We start from the raw sequence: 27224 nt of genomic DNA, 5'->3' as shown, positions 1-27224 counted from the left end.
TTTTTCTATTTCGTCTCTTGCTTTGTTCAACAGAATTCTCTGGGTTCACACGAGATGCTGTCTTGTCAGTGAAATAGGGGACTTGGCTTATAAACTTCGTTTGGAACCCGCGAAGTCAGGAATAGCATTCTTTCCCTTCTGAAAGAATCTTTGTCTAGAATTTTCATGGTCTTAGGCTGAGTTTGTACCATGAACTTCGGGCTACTGGGAAGAAGAGTAATATACGTTACAAGAGCGGTATATTGAAGTTTTCATGTTCGAGGAAATGTTTGAAAAAGCGAAACGTAGTTGAGCTTTTTTAATTTCCGAGAATTGAAAGAAAACATACCGGTCGTGTATCGTACATTATTTTGTGCGAAGATCGTTTATTACATACCTGAAAGAGGAATTTCTAATTAGTTGCAATGAAATCTCCATCCTGGTTTCTGTTCAATGACGGCAAATTTGCAAAACAAAAATATCTATCTTCAACATTGTTGCTTTAAAATGTTTTCTGTGTTTACTATACTCCAGCAGGCCGTGATATACGTCTGTCTTTTTTTCCCCCCCAGTCTATGATGTGTCTGGAATCTTGTTGATTTTTTCACGGCTTCCTTAATGTTACTTGCATCACGAATGCAGTAACTTTAGTGGAGTTGTAATTTACTTAATTTTTGCAAATATTTAAAAACAATAATTAACAGTGCAATTTAGGTGAAATTGCAGTGGTAAGTTACCAATTTATAATTATTACTATATTGAACGTCTCTAAACATAATATGTTAAAAGCCTAAAGCAGTAAAATCAATATGTCACTTAAACCTTTCTAACCCAAATTAAATTTACAAGCAATCCATGTTGAAACAAATAGCTATATTAGGACCAATTCAGTGACCAAGTTACGGGAGTGGCAACATTTGAAACAAAACTATATTGATGAAAATGTATTGAAATAGAAGTTATCCAGCAAAATTTACCTTCATATGTAACACACAAGTATATAAATGCTATAAAGTTAATTATTGTCATATGGTATCTATAGGTAAGAAAGGGTTAAGCGGTAAGAAGAGGGAAATTGTTATGTGTGTTAGGTTGGGCATACTGAATGTGGAATTTTAGACTTTCCGCGGATTGGTTTTTTGCGGAAACCAAGCAAATACGCACGATCTCGCACAAAAGTAATTGCAACAATGCCAAGAACAACTGAAATACTTGAAGTAGAAGAAGAATAGTCATGTGAAGTTGTGGTGGTGGTGGTGGTGGTGGTTGGTGGTGGTGGTGGTGGAATCCTATTTTTGGAACTGTAACCGGATTAATACAGTTTATGTAACTTCAGAGCAATGGATATCAATCTAATGTTTATTAATTTGGAAATGCAATCTCTGTGAAATTCAAGGTTTGCAAGAGATACTTTAATTACTATCTACGTATTATCAACTTCATTGTATATTTAGTTTCGCTACCCTGCCAAACTGGTATTTGGTATGACAATCATTAGACAAGATATTAATTTTTCTCAGCTTTATCTCCCTCGTAAATGACAACAGAGACAGGTCTGTTGTATAAACAATCGACTAAGTAAGATTATTATCTACGTCTGGGAGTTATAACATGTTTAGACCTATACACTTCACAACATATGCCTACACTCATAATAGTTACATTTTTCGATACATAGTTTTAAATTACAAAAACCTCATATAATTACATTCATAATCTGTTTTTATCTATACTAATCTCACTAGAAGTTTTGATTTATCTAGAAAAAATCAAAACTCGAGTGGGTTTTAACTGTCTGTTACACGATTAGAAGAAAGTACATAAAGATTAGAAGAAATAAAGTACTCTAATACAATAAAATATTAATTGTCTTACTAAAATAATAAACTGTTTTGAAAATGCATTATTGCACCATCTCATCATTACAAATATTCCGCTAGATGGCAGTAGTGTGTTATGATCGGTTGTTCTCTTGCTACCAGTTGTGCCAACTACACAATCTTCATTGAACTCTATGGACGATTACTAATCAAGAAGGCTTTGTTGATTCAGTTTCGTTCTTATTAAAACAGTTGCATTCCACTTCAATTATCAATATACATATTAAACAATATCTCATACGTGACTATCCATAATCTCATACAGCAGAAGTTACAACATAACCTAAAAATTTATTTTATTTTACTAAGTTATTTTACGACGCTTTGTCAACATCTTACAGTAGGTTATGTAGCGTCTGAATGAGATGGTGATAATGCCGGTGAAATGAGTCTGGGATCCAACACCGAAAGTTACCCAGCATTTGCTCATATTGGATTGAGGGAAAACCCCGGAAAAAACCTCAACCAGGTAACTTGCCCTGACCGGGAATCGAACCTGGGCTACCTGGTTTCACGGGTAGACATGCTAACCGTTACTCCACAGGTGTAGACTAACCCAAATAATATAAACAAGATAAATGGTAGAAAAGTTTTAATTAAGGATGATGAAATAAACATGAATCATTTTAAAAGGTACAATATTACTGAAAGTAAAATGTTGGCAAACTAAGAAACAAACGCTAGGGAGGTGATAAAAACAATCAAATGCTACGGAAGTGACAAAAATTAAAGAATAATCAATCATGATTGGTTGAAACACGTCGTTCCGTACAGTTAATTGGTCAAAAGTAGTATGACGTAGTAAAAGTGTAATAGTCTCCGTAAATTTATCTACTGATGATTCTTTTAATTGATGAAAATTTCTAACCACATTCTAATGAAGCTAAAATCGGAGGTTTTTATTTTTACATTTTATTTTTTTAATTAGATATCGGTAATTGATAGAGCTAAAAATCTTCAATGCATGGGTATTGAGGTTCGTTCTCGTAAATTTCCCTGTAAATTTAATTTGCTCTTACTTATGCTTAAAAAAAAAATAAATTTATGACCGAAGTATTGCCCTCAAGATTTTCAATTATAATTATCAACCCTTTCTTTAATTTTTAGACAAAATCTCATGTCTTCTATTGTTACATTGTTTAACAGCCAGTCCAGTTTTTACTTTGTATGTACGTATGTTTGTAATTTATTAGTGATACTACTACATATTTATATTTTTATTTTTAACAAGAATACTATTTCTATGACCTCAATTTCTATGTGAGGATTAGTAATTATTGCCATAATTTTGTATAATTTAACTGCCTTTTCTAGTTTCAAATTAGATATAATACGAGTATTAGTTAGAAAGAATTATAGTAGATAATAATCTCACTTTTATAACACTGAAAAACAACACTACAATGTTCGTTTGATGAAGACTGGGTGGACTATCATATAGACGTACATGACGAGACTGATAAAAATAACAAGGAGCCAGCATTCCTAAGATTAGATTAGCCAGATTAGCTCAAGTACTATTTTGATAAAGGATATTACTATTGAAAATACATAATATTTATATATTATTGTCTTTTTGTTGTTTTGAAACATACAGTATATTAAAATTGTAAACAAATTCTTTCAGTTTATGAATATTTATGTGCTGGACAACAGCCATTGGCCAATAAAAGTCCACCACAATGTTATAATTAATACTACAACAACAACAACAACAACAACAACAACAACAACAACAACAACAACAAAGGACTTTTAAGAAACCCGGAGGTTTCGAAAATTTGACTTCAAAATAAATACAAGTTCTTGTATTTAAGTGTATAATAGTACATTATGCAACGAGCCTATAATGATAGTAATTAAGAATCGAATATGGATATTTATGAAACGAGCGCAAGCGAGTTTCATACGACTTTTTATGCTCGACCATATTTCTAACTTGAAATTACCGGTATTCAGATGTATACATTTTATTTGTATCCGACAAGATCGGAAGTGACCTTGTTCTAGGTCATGAATTGTGAGATGTGCGCAGACGCGAAAGTATTGATTTTTTCCGACGAACAATAATGTCATTGACCTTGACGTAGTCCCGTTAAACTTGATAATATTATAACCTTGATTATTGAATTCGACATTGAAAAACGAGATGACAAATTGAATTTATTTGAATATTATTTACAATTAACGCTAATTATTATAGTAACAGAACATAACCTTCTGCGACAGTATTGGATTTCCAGCCTCCGTGACTTTTCGCTAATTCTCTTTCGATTGCATATCCGAGAATAATCGATACTTGCGGTTTCATAACGGTACAAAGCTGACTTGTAATTGGCTGAACACATGTAAGCTGAGTTATCATTGGCTGAAGACCTGTACTTTAATGAGTAGGTGTACTTTAATGACATGCATTAAAGGACTGCTACCAGATGTATAATTAGTACATTTCGGCATGGTCCAGCATAAAAACTATAAATATACAGTTTGAATTTATATGCAAAATACATATTGAATATGATGATTAAAAAGAAATATAATAGTGATATTCCTTCACATTATTTCTTGATTCACGATTCCAAATTTATCTTATCGCAACTATGAAGGAATATTTACATAAAATAATTTTCCAAGCATATCTTTCTATAAGAAACGTATATTTTATTGTTATTTATCCTTTTAAATCTAAAGTTTACTACGGAAGAAACATGCATTAAGGACTGCTACCAGATGTATAATTACTACATTTCGGCATGGTCGAGCATAAAAACTATAAATATACAGTTTGAATTTATATGCAAAATACATATTGAATATGATGATTAAAAAGAAATATAATAGTGATATTCCTTCACGTTATTTCTTGATTTACAATTCCAAATTTATCTTATCGCAACTATGAAGGAATATTTACATAAAATAATTTTCCAAGCATATCTTTCTATAAGAAACGTATATTTTATTGTTATTTATCCTTTTAAATCTAAAGTTTACTACGGAAGAAACATGCATTAAAGACTGCTACCAGATGTAATTACTACATTTCGGCATGGTCGAGCATAAAAACTATAAATATACAGTTTGAATTTATATGCAAAATACATATTGAATATGATGATTAAAAAGAAATATAATAGTGATATTCCTGCACGTTATTTCTTGATTTACGATTCCAAATTTATCTTATCGCAACTATGAAGGAATATTTACATAAAATAATTTTCCAAGCATATCTTTCTAAGAAACGTATATTTTATTGTTATTTATCCATTTAAATCTAAAGCTTACTACGGAAGAAACATTACAGCTATGGCTAATGAAAGAAATATTTTAATAATTCATTTAATAACGCATACATTTTAGTTTCCTGTCAAGTCTGGTTAGAAGACGAAATTTGTACCCAAGCCACTCTTTCATTAGCACGTGTCCTAAGAACATAATAATTAACACATTGTAATACACCTTTAATCCATTACATCCAGAAACTCAAAAGAACTATGTGCTGCATGTAACACTTGTAGATTTTTTTTTTATTTTATTAGGTTATTTTACGACGCTTTATCAACAGCTTAGGTTATTTAGCATCTGAATATGATGAAGGTGATAATGCCGGCGAAATGAGTCCGGGGTCCAGCACCGATAGTTACCCAGCATTTGCTCGTAATGGGTTGAGGGAAAACACCGGAAAAATCCTCAACCAGGTAACTTGCCCCGACCGGGAATAGAACCCGAGCCACCTGGTTTCGCGACCAGACGTGCTAACCGTTACTCCACAGGTGTGGACAACACTTGTAGAAAAGTATTGTCAATTTCAGTTAAAAAAGGGGGGGGGAATTCATACTCGCTACATAGCTGTCATTCATTTTTCGAAAGACATACCGAGATTTGTAAGTAACTTTGTGGCAGGAAAAATGTTTTAAGATTTATTCATTCATTCATTTATTATCTTCCATGAATCTTACATGAGCAATGAAGCTTTAAGATGTGGAACAAGTCAAAATTTTACAATATTACAATTACAAATTTTACAAATTTTTACAATATTTTACAGTTTTTACAGTCCGAGGATTTGCCAAAAGATTACCCGGCATTTGCCTTTTGGTTGGGGAAAACCTCGGAAAAACCCAACCAGGTAATCAAATCAAAGGGGTTGATGCCGAGGACTCGCCATAGACCATCCGGCTTCAGTCCCACGGCTGGGGAAAACCTCGGAAGAAACCATTCATTGAGACCAAAGTGGGATCCAACCCAAGCCCGAACACAGCTCCGGATCAGCAGCCCAGCGAGTCTGCCGACTGAGCTACATCGATGGCTCTACTAAAAGTATACAATACATAGCCAATCAGATTATTAAATTTACAAACGTAAACGATCAAACCATAAAGACACGCTGAAATTATACATCACATATTAAGAAGTGAAAACTGTGTACATCGGTCTTCTTTTGTTTGTTGCTCTGAAATCGGGGAAAGTAGATCTAAGATTTCGGAAAACTACAAAAGGCGACATGAATAAATATCAAGAAAAACCGAAGTACTCTCAGAAAATTATACAGCTAGAAAATCGTTACTCTATCAATATTCACGAAGCAAGGAATGTAATCTCGATAAATGTGACGTGAAATTCTTATCTAAGCGACTTAGGTCGAACTTCTGCCGACGACTTTTTGTCTTATAATTCTTATCAAATACTCTACTAACATTTCACTCGCAAAAGCTAGGCCCTTCGTCTGAAACTGCTCAACTTTCAGCGAGTACCGGTGCATCGCCGAACCCGAATACATTAAACATTCCTCTGTATAAAAGAACAGTTGGGGTGGAGACGTCTACTGGGTGTTCATTTCAAAGTGTGTCATGACGTCACTGTTGTTGGGTCACCGATTTGAAGCGAGTTTCAACTTATATGTTAGAGAAGTTGCCTATTATTTAAGGCGTTCTTCAATCTGAACTTTTTTTTATTTTATTGGGTTATTTTACGAAGCTGTATCAACATCTAGGTTATTTAGCGTCTGAATGATATGAAGGTGATAATGCCGGTGAAATGAGTCCGGGGTCCAGCACCGGAAGTTACCCAGCATTTGCTCGTATTGGGTTGAGGGAAAACCCCGGAAAAAACCTCAACCAGGTAACTTGCCCCGACCGGGATTCGAACCCGGGCCACCTGGTTTCGCGGCCAGACGCGCTGACCGTTACTCCACAGGTGTGGACAATCTGAACTTGAGAACGTGTACGGTATAACTTGAACGTCGTAGCAACAGATGGCGGTCTGTACAGTCTGTGTGCTACCATAACCTCTTTCGAACTGTGTTTTGCGCCGGCAAGTCGTACGCAGGGTATTTGTTATCATCGGTTGCGTACGGTAACATTCCACAACACAAATCAAATGCTCCGTGTCCATGTTGACCGTCGAAGTTAATGTCAACAAATACGTAAGTAATCGTCTTAACCCTCTCCCCATATCCCGACAGTACGTATTTCCAAACAGTTCACATTCCTGCCACTACCGGCGTTACCGTACGTATCGGTACGTACTCTTCAGAATGAACGCCGTACTTGCTAGCCAACTTCTCTGCCTCTTAGGTTATACACCTGAGCTGCGGAAGTGTAGGAAGATTGAATTCTCTAGGCTCATCAGCTAGCCACATGACGGCATACAGCGAGCCATGACACATTTTGAACTGAACACCCAGTATATACGCTGCAGGAAGGAACATGCCATTCCGGAAAAGCCTGTGGGAATTCTTATTGTCTTCTCAAGCCACGCTGATAGTGCTATCTTAATACAAACTTCCTCCCAGAATGTCAACATACAGCGACACAGTTCGCAGTTTAGATTGCGTCACAATAATCGCGTTTTGCGCATAACTGCGAACAGTTCAAAGCGTAAATTCGGATTCAGAATACAACACTTGACAAATCACGAAGTAACATGAATAATTTCGAGGGAAAAATTGTTCCGGAGCCGGGTATCGAACCCGGGACCTTTGGTTTAAAGTACCAACGCTCTACCATTGAGCTACTCGGGAACTCTAACCGACACCGACACAATTTTTCCCTCTATATCCACAGACCTCAAAGTGGGCTGACAACCGTCAAGCAACCAACTTCGAGTGCACACTAACTCTGTGTGACTTAAATTGTGGTTTTCTGTTCACGAACAGTGACGTATATTATGCAAATCAAGATTTCAGGTATAACTCCCTGTAAAGTTGATTTGAATAATTTCGAGGGAAAAATTTTTCCCTCGAAATTATTCAAATAGAGTTCCCGAGTAGCTCAATGGCAGAGCGTTGGTACGTTAAACCAAAGGTCCCGGGTTCGACACCCGGCTCCGGAACAATTTTTCCCTCGAAATTATTCAAATCAACTTTACAGGGAGTTATACCTGAAATCTTGATTTGCACGAAGTAACATGTTGCGAATATTTTTCACAGTCGTCAATGTTAACAAGAGCTCAGAATCTAATAATGGAGAGACTTGGCATTTCATTTCCTTTTTATTCGCCTTTATTTATGGAAAAAATATACTACATTGGACCGAGAGACTTGCTAGTATTTTCTTAATCGCTCAAAGTCTCGCTTAGGATTTTTCCCCCCACCATATGTCACCGTCCTGGACCAAGATTTAACTCCGAAATACAGGGTGGAAGGTAAGGTAATGCATTAATTGTAGGATGTCATCATCATATCCCTCACGTATTAGGCCCTGCAGGATCTCATGCCAGCGCTTGCGTGGTCTACCCAATTTCCTCTTTCCTCTTGGTACATAAGTAAGAATCTGTTTAGGCCATCTAGTGCGATCCATCCTTTCGACATGCTTTTTCCACTGAAGTCGATGTTGTTGAACAAAGTTAACTATAGGATCCATTTTCAGTTCCTGCAATATGTCCACATTTTTACGGTGTTCCGGCAAAGAGCATCCCGCTGTTCGTCGCATGAACCTCATTTCCGCTGTCGTCACCTTTGCTCATCAGCTTTTCTGATTGTCCATGCCTCGCTACCGTAAGTGAGGACCGGTCGAGCTAGTGTTTTATATACCTTTATGCTCGACCATGCCGAAATGTAGTAATTATACACCTGGTAGCAGTCCTTTAATGCATGTCATTAAAGTACACCTACTCATTAAAGTGCAGGTGTCCAGCCAATGACAAGTCAGCTTACAGGTGTTCAGCCAATGACAAGTCAGCTTTGTACCGTTATAAAACAGCAAGTATCGATTATTCTCGGATATGCAATCGAAAGAGAATTAGCGAAAAGTCACGGAGGCTGGAAATCCAATACTGTCGCAGAAGGTTATGTTCTGTTACTATAATAATTAGCGTTAATTGTAAATAATATTCAAATAAATTCAATTTGTCATCTCGTTTTTCAATGTCTAATTTAATTTCAATGCTATATCAAAGTTAATATTTAGTTTACTCTGTAGGTTCTTATAGGCTATCAAGGTCAATGTGGACATCTGTTCCTAGGAAAAAATCAATTCTTTCGCGTCTGCGCACATCTCACAATTTACGAGGTATTGCTCAAGGTCAGTTAGATACAAATAAAATGAATAATTTCAAGTTAGAAATATGGTCGAGCATAAAAAGTCGTATGAAACTCGCCTATAATGGTAATTAAGAAGCTCGTATGAAAATTATGAAACTCGCTTGCGGTCGTTTCATAAACATCCATACTCGCTTCTTAATTACTATCATTATAGGCTCGTTGCATAATGTACTATTAGCCTTGTATGTTTCTGAACATGGGAGGATTTGAAGACGGTGTTAATTACGCCAGTGATTTCTATAAATTTAGATATTTTGTTTGACATATCTTCATCACTGATGTTAAATGAATTAACGCGTTCAATTAAAGTATTATTTGCCATGATCTTACTTGGAACTGGGTTCTCTCCCGAAAATCCCATAACTTTCGTTTTCTCTTTTGAGATTTCCATATTGAAATCTGAGGCGATTATTTGCAAATTATAAATGGCTCTCTGCAAAGCATCCTCTGTTTTAGCGATAATAACCTGATCGTCGGCAAACATTAGTGTATCGAGAACTGTGTTTCGATTAATTTGAATTCCAGCATGATGACTTTGCCTCCAAATGTATAAAATATGGTTCATATATATAATAAACAACAGAGTGGAGAGACCGCACCCTTGTCTAACACCTTGGTTGATGGAAGTCCAGCTAGTACAGGGACATCATTTTATTTTTACTTGCATTTTTATTGTACCTGCATTTCTGAATGTACTTCACTCCCACCCCTTCACTAATGTCCTTGCTCCCGTCAGACACACAAACTTACGGCCGCTGTTGCATTCGAAGTCTTCAAGCAGTGAAGTAAACACTGCAGTGTATAGCGTGTTTCAGAAATATGGTTGCGTTTTCTATAGAAGAAAGAACCTATATTAATAATATCATACTAAAAAATTATATTCGAGAAACGATAAATTCAATTTCAGAGAATATGCTTCAAAATGTTTTTAATAATATGCGTAAAGAATTGAAGTCTGCATTGTAATGAACGGCAACCATTTTCAGCAACTTGTTTAAAAATTCAGATTAGCTTATTTTGAATTGAGGTGGCTCGAAGCAAAGGAATGCTAGTGACATTTGTAATAACATGAGTTAAGTGCATCCAGTGTAAGCTAAAGTATCTAAAATTTTAGTGGCAAAGGGATATTTTAATCTCATCACACATTAAAATTTAAATAAAAATTTCACCAATTTTACGAAAGTTTAAATATTTAAACCCCATTTTCTCAAAAGTAACTTACTGTAAGTGCACTTACAGCCCTTTACTTATGACCCCCTCAATTTAAATGCACTCTCTATATTGTATGTTAACATCAATAAGTCTAAATAAAGTAGATATTACATAATGAACATAGCCGCCTGAAAAGTTGAGTTTTTGAAAAAAAAAAATGTTACTACTCTACTGTATTTTGATAAATTCCATAAAAGTGATGATCAAACTGAAAATCGTAATATCGTATTTCCCTACAACATAAATGGACACACTACTTTTCTCTCCTCCTATACTTAGTAAAATGATTTGTTTACATATTGCACTAGTAACATCAAACTCCTGTAATGGAAGGGGGCAACAGTGTTTCCGAGTATAGCCAGGTTAATGTTAAAAATGTTGGTAAAAATAAAGTGATGTCCCTGTAGTTCCGCGTTCAGTTCTTATGGGAATTTCATTTTGTTGATACAAATTATAAATGGAGAGAATGATTTGGTTTGGTACATTGTCGTAGCGTAAAATCTCTAAAAGTTTATTTATATCAACTCTATCAAAAGCTTTTATGAAATCAATAAAAGCTAAGTGGGTTGGAATATTAAATTCTCTGTGCTTTTCACTTAAAATCTTCATGTTGAAATAGCTGTCACAACATGATCTTCCTTTTCGGAATCCATTCTGTTCTTCAGTGATTTTGTCTTCGTAAAGATGTGATGTTTATTTTTGATTATGGCTGTCTAGATCTTATATCCAGAATAATTGTAGGATGTGATTCCTTGAAATACAACGAACAAAGAAGTCTAATACCATTTTGCTCGTTTCAGCGAGGTTTCTGAAGAAATAATACTTTTATGCCGACATTTCGACCGCGAATTTTACGAATACTGGAACTCTCTGCCGCCTGAAGTCAAGGGCTGCCGAACATTGAAATCTTTCAAATCCAAGTTAGAAAATTATCTTATGACGAGTTGCCAAACTAACTTACTATTATGACAAGTGTTGTATTGCATGTTTCCACGTATTCACATTTTTTTTATGTTCTAGTGATATTTAACTTATTTTATATTTTTGTTTTCATATTTTCCGATAATGGTATATCTATAATGTGATAAGTTGAGCTATATATAATCATAATTTTTCTTACTGTGTATACTTAAAATATTGTATTCATTGTATGCTTTGTATTGCACTATTTTATTACTATTATTATTATTATTATTATTATTACTATTCTTATTTTTTATCATTATTATTATTATTATCAATAACTGTCTTTTTTATACTTTGTACGTCTCATTTATTTTCACCTGCTGTTCACATTTTATTATGCTTTTTCCTTTCTTTCTGTATGTTATATATTATGTCTGATTTCTACTTACTTGTTGTTTTCATTTTATTATTATTATCTTGTCCACACCTGTGGAGTAACGGCTAGCGCGTCTGGCCGTGAAACCAGGTGGCCCGGGTTCGATTCCCGGTCGGGGCAAGTTACCTGGTTGAGGTTTTTTCCGGGGTTTTCCCTCAACCCAATATGAGCAAATGCTGGGTAACTTTAGGTGCTGGACCCCGGACTCATTTCACCGGCATTATCACCTTCATCTCATTCAGACGCTAAATAACCTGAGATGTTGATAAAGCGTCGTAAAATAACCTACTAAAAATTATTATCTTATTCAGTTTTGTGTGTAAAATTGTAGTGTACTTTGTAAATTTGTAGTGTTTTTTGTAACGCAGTTTTACTCCTGGTTGAGTGTTAGAGAAGGCCGTATGGTCTTAACTCTACCAGGTTAAATAAATTATTATTATTATTATTATTAAAATAAGGTTTAATTTCTTGTATAACAACGAAGAGAACGTTTATTATGTTCACGTTGCAGCAGAATTTTAATTAGGAAATTCACAGATTTCGAATTAATCGATTGAAGAAACATTGGAAACATTGATTGTCGAATCACGTATACAAGGTCTAAAAATCTGGCATCGCTGTCGAGACGGCAGACGATTTGCGTAGTACTCGCAACTGATCAGCTGTTGTGATGTTTACATTGTAGTTGGACGTACAGGGTAAATGCTTTTGACTGTTATGATGTTAATTTCAACGGTAAAAAGGAACATTAAAATTTAAGTAATTTTATTGTAATACAGTAAATGTACACCTGAAAATGCAATTTGCTTACGGAATACCGATATATCGATAATTAAAACGTTAAAACGTTTATTCAGAAAATACCAAAAGAATAGAATAAACCGAAATATATTCAATTAATGTCATAATTTCCTCCTATGGAAAGCAAAGTGGAATGAATTCAGGTGAATGATATGATTAATAAAAATTACCGCATTATCCTACAAGTGTTGTCGCATATCACATCAGGGTTAAAATATCGCATAACACGATAATTTATGGCATAGTTGGCAACGATGGGTTAAAGAGTTAGTCCTTCCGAAAGAACGTTTCACTAATCGCCTTAACATCTCGTCGTCTGCAATTTTAAAGCTGTGAATATATTGAATAAGCAGTCGCGGATAGCCGATGAGGGGTGGTATCCAGCTCGGGGGTTGCGCGAAAGGCTAACAATCCATCACCGTAAAAAAACAGCTTGTTACAAAACCTCAAAATAAGCCTCGGAATAAACTGATTCTCTGGCACGAAGAGGTGGAAAAATTCAAATACCTGGGAGCAACAGTAACAAATATAAATGACACTAGGGAGGAAATTAAACACAGAATAAATATGGCAAATGCCTGTTATTATTCGGTTGAGAAGCTTTTATCATCTAGTCTGCTGTCAAAAAATCTGAAAGTTAGAATTTATAAAGCAGTTATATTACCGGTTGTTCTTTATAGTTGTGAAACTTGGATTCTCACTTTTGAGACAGGAATATAGGTTAAGGGTGTTTGAGAATAAGGTGATTAGGAAAATATTTTGGGCTAAGAGGGATGAAGTTAGAGAAGAATGCAGAAAGTTACACAACGCAGAGCTGCACGCATTGTATTCTTCACCTGACATAATTAGGAACATTAAATCCAGATGTTTGAGATGGGCAGAGCGTGTAGCAGGTTTGGGGCAATCCAGAAATGCATATAATAATAATAATAATAATAATAATAATAATAATAATAATAATAATAATAATAATAATAATAATAATAATAATAATTTATTTATTTAACCTGGCAGAGTTAAGGCCATACGGCCATCTCTAACACTCAACCAGGAGTAAAACTGCGTTACAAAAAACACTACAAATTTTCAAAGTACACTACAATTTTACACACAAAACTGAATAAGATAATAATAATAAAATGTAAACAACAAGTAAGTAGAAATCAGACATAATATATAACATACAGAAAGAATGGAAAAAGCATAATAAATTGTGAACAGCAGGTCAAAATACATATGACATACGAAATATAAAAAAGACAATTATTGATACTAATAATAATGATAAAAAATAAGAATAATAACAATAATAATAATAATAATAATAATAATAATAGTAATAAAATAGTGCAGTACAAAGCATACAATGAATACAATATTTTTAGGTACACATAGTAAGGAAAATTATGATTATATATAGCTCAACTTATCACATTATAGATATATCATTATCGGAAAATATGAAAACAAAAATATAAAATAAATTAAATATCACTAGAATATAAAAAAATGTCAATACGTGGTAACATGCAATACAACACTTGTCATAACAGTAAGTTAGTTTGGCAACTCGTCATAAGATAATTTTCTAACTTGGATTTGAAAGCTTTCAATGTTGGCAGCCCTTGATTTCAGGCGGCAGAGAGTTCCAGTGAGTTATAGTTAGGAGCGTTAGTTGGGAGGCCGGAGGGAAAAAGACCTTAGGGGAAGCCGAGACGTAGATGGGAAGATAATATTAAAATGGATTTGAGGGAGGTGTGATATGATGGTAGAGACTGGATTAATCTTGCTCAGGATAGGGACCAATGGCGGGCTTATGTGAGGGCGGCAATGAACCTCCGGGTTCCTTAAAAGCCAGTAAGTAAGTAAGTAAGTAAGTAAGTAAGTAAGTAAGTAAGTAAGTGGTATAATAAAAAAAAACACCCACTCGTAGCTCAGTATTATAGTTAACTGCTTCTCACTAAACGGTCCTGGTCTCTGGTAGATTCTCTAATATTTTATTTTAATTGATTAAAAGACACGGTGGGGCACGTTTTCTTCGAGGGCTTCAAATTCCCTGCCCTTCTCACTTCAACATCCTTCACTATCGCCATATCATTGGGCCATTGATTACCGACTGAAATCGCAGACAGACTTCAAAATGAAGAAGTGACATTCATTATTCTCCAACAGAAGACAGCCTCTCAGCAAGCTAAGGTCAAGTACCCCACAAGCCGCTCGCTGCTGGGTCACCATCGATCGCACACGCATGCATTAGCACGTGCGAAAAGGGAAACAGGTTGTTTACGTCATCATTGTATGGTATATACCGGATAGATGGTTGGCTGTCCACTAGACACACCCACGTGCCTCTGCAAGAAAACTCCTACGACCGAGCTGGAGTCGGGTAGATCAGCCGCTGGCGCCATAGCGGTCACGTCAAGAACTACACACACCGAACTGCAGGAATCGCGTCTCCAAAGATATCATAATAAATAATATAGGCTATTACTTGTTTGCTTAGAATTAAGGCCCATTCACAATGAAAATTAAACATAACCGTAACATAAACACAGAAGTTTGCGCCCAGGCTACCAAATGGGATCATTCACAATGATTCACATAAGCATTGACATAAACATTACCGTAAGACGTTAACATGAAAGTCTGCAAACTCCAAACTTTCATGCTTATGCTCACGTGATTTGCAAACAGAACACAATCGTGGAGCGCTGAAGTATACGACAGAATATGAGGAAATGGCGTCGTTGTTATGTTTCCATGGTTACCAAGTATGTTTGCTCTTATGTTTATGTCCCCATCGTGAATGATGGTATGACTTCTTGATTTTACCGTAACGTTTATATTCTTAAGTTAACGCTTACGTTATGTTTAATTTTCATTGTGAATGAGCTCATTCACAATGAAAATTAAACATAACGTAGTTAGACTGAAGAATTCGGATTGCTTGCACCGGTCGTCTTTCATTCAGGTTCAAAATAAGGTCGTTTTCCAATTAGAAATTGCTTTATTTTCTTACTTACAAATACAGTAGCTTTTAGAGAACCCGCAGGTTCATTGCCGCCCACACATAAGCCCGCTATCGGTCCCTATCCTGAGCAAGATTAATCCATTCTCTATCATCATATCCCATCTCCCTCAAATCCATTTTAATATTATCCTCTCATCTACGTCTCGGTCTCCCCAAAGGTCTTTTTTCCCTCAGGTCTTCGAACTAACACTCTATAAGCATTTCTGAATTCGCCCATACGTGCTACATGCTCTGCCCATCTCAAACGTCTGGATTTAATGTTCCTAATTATGTCAGGTGAAGAATACAATGCGTGCAGCTCTGCGTTGTGTAACTTTCTCCATTCTCCTGTAACTTCATCCCTCTTAGCCCCAAATATTTTCCTAAGCACCTTATTCTCGAACACACTCAACCTCTGTTCCTCTCTTAAAGTAAGAGTCCAAGTTTCAAAACCATAAGGAACAATCGGTATATAACTGTTTCATAAATTGAAGGGTTCAGAACCATAGTGGGCCAAGCGCATTTACTGAATACGTAGAAAATAAGGGTTAAAATTAAGTTATTATCATAATGCAATGGAAATATACAGCAAGTAAAATAAGTATATACATTAAAACTAAATTATATATCAATCTTCATTAAACTATGGTATTCTCTTAACTTTAACTCTTGTTTTATCCGATTTTAATAAATGGCGCTTGGCCCACTATGGCTCTAAACCCTTCAATTCTAACTTTCAGTTTTTTTTTAAAGCAGACTGGACCACAACCGAATAATAACAGGCATTTTCCACATTTATTCTGCGTTTTTCCTCTCCAATGCCATTTATATTTGTTGCTGTTGCTCCAAAATACTTGAATTTTTTTCATCTTTTTAAAAGATAAATTTCCAATTTTTATATTTCCATTTCGTACTATGTACTGGTCGGAAGACATTTCAAGGGAAAAATTGTTCCTGAACCGGGAAACGAACCCGGGACCTTTGAGTGAGCGGGGCAACGCTCTACTGACTGAGCTACTGAGAAACTTTACCAGACCCTTTGAAATTATTCAAGTCAGCTTCACAGGGCTATACCTGATAGGCAGAAAACCACAAATTTAAGTCACACAGAAAGTGTGCGCTCAATGCTGGGCTGCGACGTTCTGTCAACCCATTTGAGGTATGTAGATATAAGGAATATTTTTCTTTTGAAATTATTCAAGTCAGGTTTACCTGAAAGCCAGATTTGTATATCAGAAGCGTTTACAATACCCAACTGTATCATGTGAATTTGTACAATGTAATCATGTATGGCTATGTAAACAATCGAATTTACATATAAATGAAGTCACAAATTATGTCATATTTTCACTCATAAATTTATATTATGTGTGCAAAGCGGAAAACGAAAACTTGGTATCTGGGTGATGCACAATAAATTATTTTACTTATTCAAGTCTTCTGGGCTACTCCATATGAAATCGATCAGTAAAAAACCTCGCAGTTTTTATAGTCTAATTTTTTCCCTACTTATACAAGGTGCTGAGGGGAGTGCATTTTCAAAAATATACTATCGAAAATCAAACGGTTTTCGTACTATTGAGCGACAAATTTAGCGTATTTTATAAAAACAAGCCTTTTTCAGCGCTCAGAACTCTGGAACCATTTACTGCAGAACATTGAATGAGAGCTCATTTTGAAGCTGACATTTGGTAGGTTATGATAAGAAGTAATCCTTATTTTTATTGTACACAGAGAGACAGATAATCTGATTTTACTTGCTTTTAGGCATTTTGGCCATTTGTAAAAATGTAAAAAAATATTGAGATAAAACCTTGCATTATTAAGAGGGGTTCGGCATTGTTTGCTTAGTGGTACGGCAATAAGTTTCGAGGGTATTAAATAAATTATTTTCACACGCCTAGACTTGAACGGCGCAGTACCGCACGCACTGGCCGAGAGCTGAAGATAAGCGAGCGTTGGGCGTCATTTTACTCCTGTGTTTATGAAGCCCTATGATAAAGTTAGCACAGTCATGACTGCTAGACGAAACATCACGTGCTTATGTCTCCTGGCGTTGCTTGTCTCGACTACCTCCCGTCTCACAGTCAGCTGGTTAGTTCACGCGCGTACTATTTATTTTCTTTATTTGATATTTTCAATACTTTTTTATCAACATACCATCAGTAAAAAATATGTTTATTTGTACTTTCAAAGCGGAATCTAACCATGTATTTTTAAAATATTTTTTTGTGGCCAAAGGCGTCTTAATGAGGAAAAATCTAATTTTCTCCATTTCTAGAAAAAGTAAGAAAATCTGTGTATATGTCAATATAAACTTTAACTTCTCAGCATCAAAATAAACCATGATTTTGATCATTGGGTGAAAGGATTTCGGAGCCACAACAGTTTAAAGTTGCTAATTTTATGAAAATAGGTTAAATTTAAATATTATTAATTTAAATACTATTAAGTTCTGATGCCTCAAACTTTACACAAAGAATTGTATCACAGTTGTCTACGTACAAAAAAAGTTTCATTGTATTTAGATTTTGCAAGGTCAATTTTCTCTATATTTCGGTCGATTTGAGATGGAATAGCTCTCTGAACGATATTTCAACTACATAAACTATACATAGGTAGGAGATAGGATACAGTCGGCGCAATAGTTATGGGACGTATTACAAAGCTGTCTTCTGAGAGTGAATTTTGACACAATTTAACATTTTATTCCAGTCCCATATTGAACGAGAAAAACGTTATTTTCTCTCCCAGTGTAACAATTTGTGAAGACAGGAATCGCGCCTGTATTAGAATTCCTCGCCAGCGCCCCCTACTGGAAGCAATGCCTCGCACCAGGCTGTGAGGTCTAGTAACCAAGGTTACGAGTGTCATCGCCAAGCACTGAATTATCTCATCTGTTTCCTTGAACTGTAATAAAGCCAGGCCCCTATCTCCTCCCGTCTCTGGGAATAGGAAGTCATTTACCCTGCCAGAAAAAAAGAATCTTCGGTGATTCAGCATTTAAGAATGCTGCTTCACAGGATCTTGATGTACCGATGAAACGTCATATTACACTGGAATTATTTTTATTTATCTCTCTACAGATTTCTCATAAATATCTCAACTACATTTTAGTCATGAAAAGCGAGAATAGCTATTATCTATTTCACATGGATAAAAAGGATTATATGTGTACGAAATGATTAACAATTGGTTGTGGGTTAATTTCCCGGTTTAAAAATGAATGGCAATATTCGTTACTAATGTGTAGGAGTGTCATTTTATGACTACTAAGGCTCTTTCACAATGAAAATTAAACATAACGTAAGCGTTAACTTAAAAATGAAAACGTTACGGTAAAATCACAGTCTACTATATATAAAGTCACAAAGCTTGAGTTTTGAGGGTGCTAGAAACAATAGACTGTGACGGTACTATTTTGCATTGTCTGTAATGAGGCGATATTAGCGATCCTAGTGGTAAGCAACTACCTAATGTTTTCATATTTACTACGTATTTAGCTTCGCGACTGTATGTACTAGACTGTGGTAAAATCAAGAAGTCATACCATCATTCACGATGGGAACATAAACATAACAGCAAACATACTTGGTAACCATGGAAACATAACAACGACGCCATTTCCTCATATTCTGTCGTATACTTCAGCGCTCCACGATTGTGTTCTGTTTGCAAATCACGTAAGCATAATCATGAAAGTTTGGAGTTTGCAAACTTTCATGTTAACGTCTTACGGTAATATTCATGTCAATGCTTATGTGAATCATTGTGAATGATCCCATTTGGTAGCCTGGCCGCAAACTTCTGTGTTTATGTTACGGTTATGTTTAATTTTCATTGTGAATGGGCCTTTACACTTTTATTAAGTCATACTACTTTTGACCAATAAAACGGTACGAAAGGACATCTTTCAACCAATCATGGCTGCTTATCGCATAATTTTGTCACTTCCCTAGCATGTGTTTATTTTTATCGCTTTGCTAGCATTTGTTTTTATCACTTCCCTAGCATTTGTTTCTTTGTTTTCCAACATTTGAAACTGCAAATTCTTTACGACATTATAAAACATGCTTTGCGATCGTCATTTGTTTTCCGTATAGATAGTCGACTGAAAATGGCGGCTTCTTTCAAACGTTTTGGTGAAAGTAACATTAGTGAAATAGAATTATTTTAGTAGCTCAGTTAATATCTATTTTATTGCATTAGAGTACTGTATTTATTCTAATCTTTATATACTTTCTTCTGTTTTTATCACTTCCTTCCATTTGTTTTTTTGTTTACCAACATTTCAAACTGCAAATTCTTTACTGTACTATAAAACATGCTTTGCGATCGTCATTTGTTTACCGCATAGACAGTCAGCTGAAAATGGCGGCTCCGTTCAAATGTTTTGGTGAAGCTAACATTAGTGAAATAGAATTTCAGTAAGTCAATTAATATTTTATTGTATTAGAGTACTTTATTTCTTCTAATCTTTATATCGGAATGCCATTTTATCCAAACGTTCAATTCAATTGTGTAGAAATACGTTTATTTTATATTTAATTATGGAAACATGTAATTCTTGTCTCATTACCTAATTTCTTATTCATTTCCCTTTGTGTCTTATTCTCCCGTAACGACACTATTTCTTGACTAACTCTGTGGTATATAGGTCAGTATGCTGCTGCCGGGATCGATTCCCGGGCGGGTTGAATTTTCTGGTTGAGGTTTTTTCAGAGTTTTCCCTCAACCATAAGACTTCATTCATCATCAAAATCACATTCATAACAAATCAGTAATACATCTACAGACGCCATCTAGTTCAAAACAATAGAACCAGTCTCAACAATAGTACACAGGCCTTCGGATTTCAACCAAAGATTAACTCGCGATATGACCAGAGATGTTAAAGCGAGTATAAATAACAGTAAAAAATCTCACAATTTTACAAGAGTATACATAACGAGTATACATACGAATGTTTCGGAGAACAGTGCCGGCATCTTGTGCTCGTATGGCTGACTTAATGTCGATCTCTTTCGTGATAAGTTGGTATTTTCGTGGAAATGCGCTGCCTTTTGGATGACAGCGAGTCTTGGGCAGCAAAAACAACAACAAAAAAGCAGAGATGTGAGATCCGTGTATTGTATCAGCATTTTAAGTTCTGGATATCAAAGAAGACACCGAAAATGAAATAAGAAGTTGAGTCTGTTAATAGTAAAGACAGAATACTAAAACAAACGTAAGTGAAAAAAACATATTCGGGGAATGGAAGAAGCTAACCATATTAAAGAGTTTTCAGAAAGACCAAGTAAAAGAACGAAATGAAAGACGAAGTTGAAACTTAATAAAGAAAAAAGAGCCATCTGTAGAACATAATGCTTCATGTTTTAACTTGCATTTCAAACTCACCAACCAAATCTATTAACATAACATTTGTAACAGTAAGTGAGCAACTGAATATTAAACTTACCGTTCCATGCGGAACTGAACAATTGTTCTATGCCACTTCTTTACTGTGTCCAGTTTTGTTTATGTTTTAACATTATGAGCTTTAAGAAGGCATTCAAATATCATTGTAGATTGTGATAAAATTATTATAATTATTATTATTATTATTATTATTATTGGAATTGAACGGGTTACATCAGCTTCTTGTCTATGCGGATGACGTGAATATGTTAGGAGAAAATCCATAAACGATTAGGGAAAACGCGGAAATTCTAGTTGAAGCAAGTAAAGAGATAGGATTGGAAGTAAATCCCGAAAAGACTAAGTTATGATTATGTCTCGTGACCAGAATATTGTACGAAATGGAAATATAAAAATTGGAAATTTATCCTTCGAAGAGGTGGAAAAATTCAAATATCTTGGAGCAACAGTAACAAATATAAATGACACTCGGGAGGAAATTAAACGCAGAATAAATATGGGAAATGCCTGTTATTATTCGGTTGAGAAGCTTTTGTCATCTAGTCTGCTGTCAAAAAATCTGAAAGTTAGAATTTATAAAACACTTATATTACCGGTTGTTCTGTATGGCTGTGAAACTTGGACTCTCACTTTGAGAGAGGAACAGAGATTGAGGGTTTTTGAGAATAAGGTTCTTAGGAAAATATTTGGGGCTAAGAGGGATGAAGTTACAGGAGAATGCAGAAAGTTACACAACACAGAACTGCACGCATTGTATTCTTCACCTGACATAATTAGAAACATTAAATCCAGACGTTTGAGATGGGCAGGGCATGTAGCACGTATGGGCGAATCCAGAAATGCATATAGAGTGTTAGTTGGGAGGCCAGAGGGGAAAAGACTTTTGGGGACGCCGAGACGTAGATGGGAGGATAATATTAAAATGGATTTGAGGGAGGTGGGATATGATGATAGAGACTGGATTAATCTTGCTCAGGATAGGGACCAATGGCGGGCTTATGTGACGGCGGCAATGAACCTCCGGGTTCCTTAAAAGCCAGTAAGTAAGTAAGTAAGTAATAATAATGATAATAATAATAATAATAATAATAATCATCATCATCATCATCATCGATGTTTAAAATTATAAACGTAAGAAGTGATAGTCGAAGACTGGGACGAAATTGGTTATAACATAACACTCATACACGATTTCGTCGGAATTAACCTTAGACTAATGGCTGCATCATTATCATCTTATGCATAGTATAATCAAGGTAGCAAGTCTTATGATATGAGTGTTATGTTGTAACCAGGCTTCGAGACTTTGGACCCGATACAATAAGTTTACTGTGCATGCACTATAGATTGTTGACTCGCTGCAGGTAGTGAAAGGTAGAGATGTGTTGAGGTAACAACGTTGCTGTTTAGAGTAGAGTACGGTAGTATGGGGAAACACATATGTACATTCTGAAAGTAAATATACATCACACAATGACAATGTCAAAAGAATGTGAAAAGCATTTATTCTCCTGTCTTTTATAAGCATTTGTGTTTAATTATACACAGTGTTAATGGTGCAAGTAAACATGTAGCAATTTTAATTTTTTCATTTATCCTATTGGTCGTCTTTAGGAAGTGCAGTTACAGTACCGAATTGCAATGTACTAAAAATATATTTTCAGTGTCTCAAACGTAAATATTTTTCAGTTGTCTACCAAACACAGTTTGTGCTGTGAAAACTTACGCTCTACGTCGCATGACGTGATAGGAGCAAAACGAAAAAAATCTAACATCATTGCAGTCTCTAAGAGACAGTCCTTTATTCTCGGGTGACTCTATGTCCACTAATTTGCTGTTTATATTACACAATGTTCTATATCCGTTATTTTTACATAAAATTGATTGCCACTTCTGTTTCACACGTTCAGTAACCGGTGTACTTGGTGTCTCATTAATTCTCTGTGTCATTTCCTGAACTAATTTGAGGGCTTCCGGCATCTCTTGCTCTGACTTTTCTAACCGTGTAATAGTTTCAGACACAGTTTGAAAATGGGTTTGTATGAGAACCAAATTATTCATCAGAACCTTCAAATCCAGAGCGTTTTCCTTTGCGTATTTGTTGGCATTCATTCTACAGTACCCCCACCCACTGTACGCTTTACCACTATACTCAGTACGCCGTTATGCGGATTCCCACTGAACTGCTCTATTGGGTCCGAAGTCTCGAAGCCTGGTAATAACGTATTCCGATTCGGCATTTGTTCACATTTTAACATCACATTCTTAAGATTATTGTTATATCAAATCCTCTTCTGTCGAACACTGATGGTACTAATGTTTAGGAGTGAGTGCAAAAAAAAAAAAAAAAAACAAAACAAAAAAAATGTTGGGAATGGAAACCACAAGTGCAGATAGGAAAAACACCTAATTCTGGAGGCCAATAAAAATCCTTTGTGCAAGATCGTGCGTATTTGCTTGGTTTCCGCACAAAACCAATCCGCGGAAAGTCTAAAATTCCGCATTCAATATTCCCAACCTAACACACATAACAATTTCTCTCTTCTTACCGCTTAAGTGACATATTGATTTTACTGCTTTAGGCTTTTAATATATTATTTTTAGAGACGTTCAATATAGTAATAATTATAAATTGGAAACTTACCACTGAAATTTCACCTAAATTGCACTGTTAATTATTGTTTTTAAATATTTGCAAAAATTAAGTAATCTCTAAATCATTACATAACCTTACCGTTTGTTTTAAGTTCGCATTTATAGACTGGGGGGGGGGGGAAGACAGACGTATATCACGGCCTGCTGGAGTATAGTAAACACAGAAAACATTTTAAAGGAACAATGTTGAAGATAGATATTTTTGTTTTGCAAGTTTGCCGTCATTAAACAGAAACCAAGATGGAGATTTCATTGCAACTAATTAGAAATTCCTCTTTCAGGTATGTAATAAACGATCTTCGCACAAAATAATGTACGATACACGAGCGGTATGTTTTCTTTCAATTCTCGGAAATTAAAAAAGCTCAACTACGTTTCGCTTTTTCAAACTTTTCCTCGAACATGAAAACTTCAACATACCGCTCTTGTAACGCATATTACTATAACATAGCTTCAATGAAACAAAATGAAGCAGGGATCCAATGTTGCAGCTTTACGGTACGTAAAAAAACTCTATGACTAAATTTGAGAGCTTCTGGCTAAATTTCCTTTACAAACAAATCCCTATAGTCATGTGATACTCCAAAAAGCAGGATGGAAATGCAGAAGTCCATGATGACAATGTTAAATAAATACAGTACAAGATTTTAGCAATGATGTAAAGGTTCTAACAACCTTTAAAAGCTCGCTAAGACTTAATACAACATAAATAAATTTCCCTCTTCCAAATATTCAAGCCAATCTGCCGGTTCTTTGTCTCTGAAGATATAAAAAGAAAATATAAGAGGAAAGGAAGAAAGAAGATGATCAGGGTGTTGTTTGTACGTCTGTAAACACCGTGTTTGACCCGCTACTAGTATTGTAAAACAATTACATGCATTTGCAGCAACTTCACGATACCAAACCCCACCTATATCCCACCACGCGTTTTGTAAAAATAAATCTCCGAGCGAGGAAGAATGTGTCAAAGATTTCACCTATCTCTTTCCCACAAACTTTTTTCCCTCTCGACGCCAATCGATAAAATTTCACTCCAGCACTCACTCATTTGAACTGGAATCGTAACAACCCATGTCTTCCAAATTCTCATCGTTATGGTCTAGAATCTCGCAATTCCTTTTTTCCGGTTGCCAGTTCGAGTCTGGTGCAATTTCTTTCTTCCCCCCCACTTTCTCGTCATGAACAGAAGAAACGCTCTCGCTCTTAATTCTGCCCAAATCAACTATGGATCGGCCTTAATCCTTGCGTCATGAATTTTGCTTACAACCTGACTTTGTTCTCTCGTAATGGTATTTTTTTTCAAAAACTTCTTTTGTAAATTTTTAGATAAAAAGTATTCTTGTGGTTAATACAATAATTATAATATTTTTAATGTCAGAAAGTAGTTTATTTAAAATACTGGATCTATCGGCGGATTAAATCAAATCTCAATCTGAAAAATTTTAACATATTCATCTTAACTTTAATGCCTACGTTGGTATTCCTACGCAGTTGAAAATGTTCTATAGGTACCGATATCTGATCATCTGCCCTCTCGCGTGAACTAGTTGGAATCACAAGTATCTTCATCATCATCATCATCATCAGTCGGCTGAGGCGCTTGCCTGCCGATCCGGAGTTGCTCTTGTGCGTGGGTTCGATTCTCACTTGGGCTGATTACCTGGTTGGGTTTTTTCTGAGAGTTTCCTCAACCGTAAGGCGAATGTGGGGTAATCTATGGCGAATCCTCGGCCTCATCTCGCCAAATACTATCCCGCTATCACCAATCCCATTGACGGTAAATAACCGAGTAGTTTGATACAGCGTCGTTAAATAACCAATTAAAAATATTAAAAATCATTATTATTATCATCATCTTCATCTACTTCCACTGTAAAGGTTAATGAAACTTTTCCAACTACAGCACATCATCTCCTTTCAAATCTGTCGCGTCTTTCTCTTCCGATATACAGGGTGTTTCCGAGGTGGTGTTACAAACTTTCAGTGATGATGGCGAAGGGCACATGTATCAATTTGAGATAAGGAACCCTGGTCCAGAAATGACTGAGTCGAAAGTTACAAGCAAAAATAGTTGTGTTGATATGAAATCATTTTATTCCTCTGTACACCTTATTTATGTGTATTTATCTGTATATCTTACACATACTGTATTCATCTGACGTTGTTTACGTTGTCTACTTACAGTATTCCATTCAGTGCGCTGTCTGAGGGGTGGGGACAGGAAACTACACTAAAGCAATGCAGATAGCGTAATGTGTAACGGACATGGTCGGTCCTGATATGCACGTCTGTAGACAGCAGTATATGTGTACAAGTTGCAGTGTCCAGTCGATCAGTCCTAGTGAAATGGAGGAGTACACGAGAGCGGAATATGCAGACATGATTTTCAAATACGGATGAGCCAATGGGAACAGTAGACAAGCTCACAGATTGTATCGGGCAAGTACCCACGTAGGAGACATCCGGCCCATACCATCTTTCCACGACTGTTCCAAAGGTTAAGGGAAGGAGGGCACGTGGTGCCAAATCACAATTTCATTTCCACACAACTATTTTTGCTTATAACTTTCGACTCAGTCATTGCCGGACCAGGGTTCCTTATCTCAAATTGATACATGTGCCCTTCCCCATCATCCCTGAAAGTTTGTAACACCAGCCCGGAAACACCCTGTATAAAGCAAAAATTGTTTTAGTTATCTTCTTGTTACCGTTTTTTTAAATATCTGGGAGTCTGAACCATAGAGAAATACTGAAATTGTGAATACTGCGTGAAATTTTAACCGGGTTGCTTTTGTTACCTTTTGTTGAATTTTCTGAAATCTTGCAATTTTACTTCCTACGTCTATAGTTATCTATACTAATAATAAAACTGTAAGCTAAATGTTTCTGGTGATTTTCGCTTTTACAAAAATAATTGGTGTTAACATGTATAATGAACTGTCCTGAGACCGAATTTTTTTTTTTTAGTTCTGCCTTTATGTCTGCATGTTTGTTACCTTTTCACGCGATAATGGCTGAACCGATTTCTGGAAAATTGGTATGTAAAATAAGTTAGGTCCCACTTAGATTTTGGGCTATATGGAATTCAAAATACTGTCTTTGAAATGGAGGTAATACGAAGACTGAAGTAAATAAATCGAAGTATCTCGCTTATTATTGGTTTTTATGATAATATTACACAACAAAAGTTTCTTTAAAAATGTTTCCGTCAAGTTCTGTTCTGGACAACATTTTTATAGGACCGATATTTAACGATATGTTTTAAAACAATAATCCGCTTTATATCCGTGCCGCTGATATAATAAAATGAAAACAAATGACTGCGATTATTTAAGGTGGCCTTGTAAACAAAGGAAAATATCCATTTAACACTTTTTTTAA

At 35.5% G+C, this 27224-nt stretch overlaps 1 protein-coding gene and 1 non-coding gene across 4 annotated transcripts in view; both read right to left on the bottom strand.

Moving 5' to 3' along the window:
• Positions 1–27224, bottom strand: part of LOC138700328 (protein phosphatase 1 regulatory subunit 14C) — a 795893-nt gene that overhangs the window by 272629 nt on the left and 496040 nt on the right. The window lies entirely within an intron of this gene.
• TRNAK-UUU (transfer RNA lysine (anticodon UUU)) lies at positions 7813–7884 on the bottom strand. The gene has a single exon. It is a non-coding gene; the product is annotated as a tRNA-Lys (tRNA).

Source organism: Periplaneta americana, chromosome 5 (genome assembly GCF_040183065.1).
Source record: "Periplaneta americana isolate PAMFEO1 chromosome 5, P.americana_PAMFEO1_priV1, whole genome shotgun sequence".
Taxonomy (NCBI): Eukaryota; Metazoa; Arthropoda; class Insecta; order Blattodea; family Blattidae; genus Periplaneta; species Periplaneta americana.
Note: the sequence above shows the minus strand (reverse complement) of the source record. Positions and strands in the feature narration are given on the sequence as shown.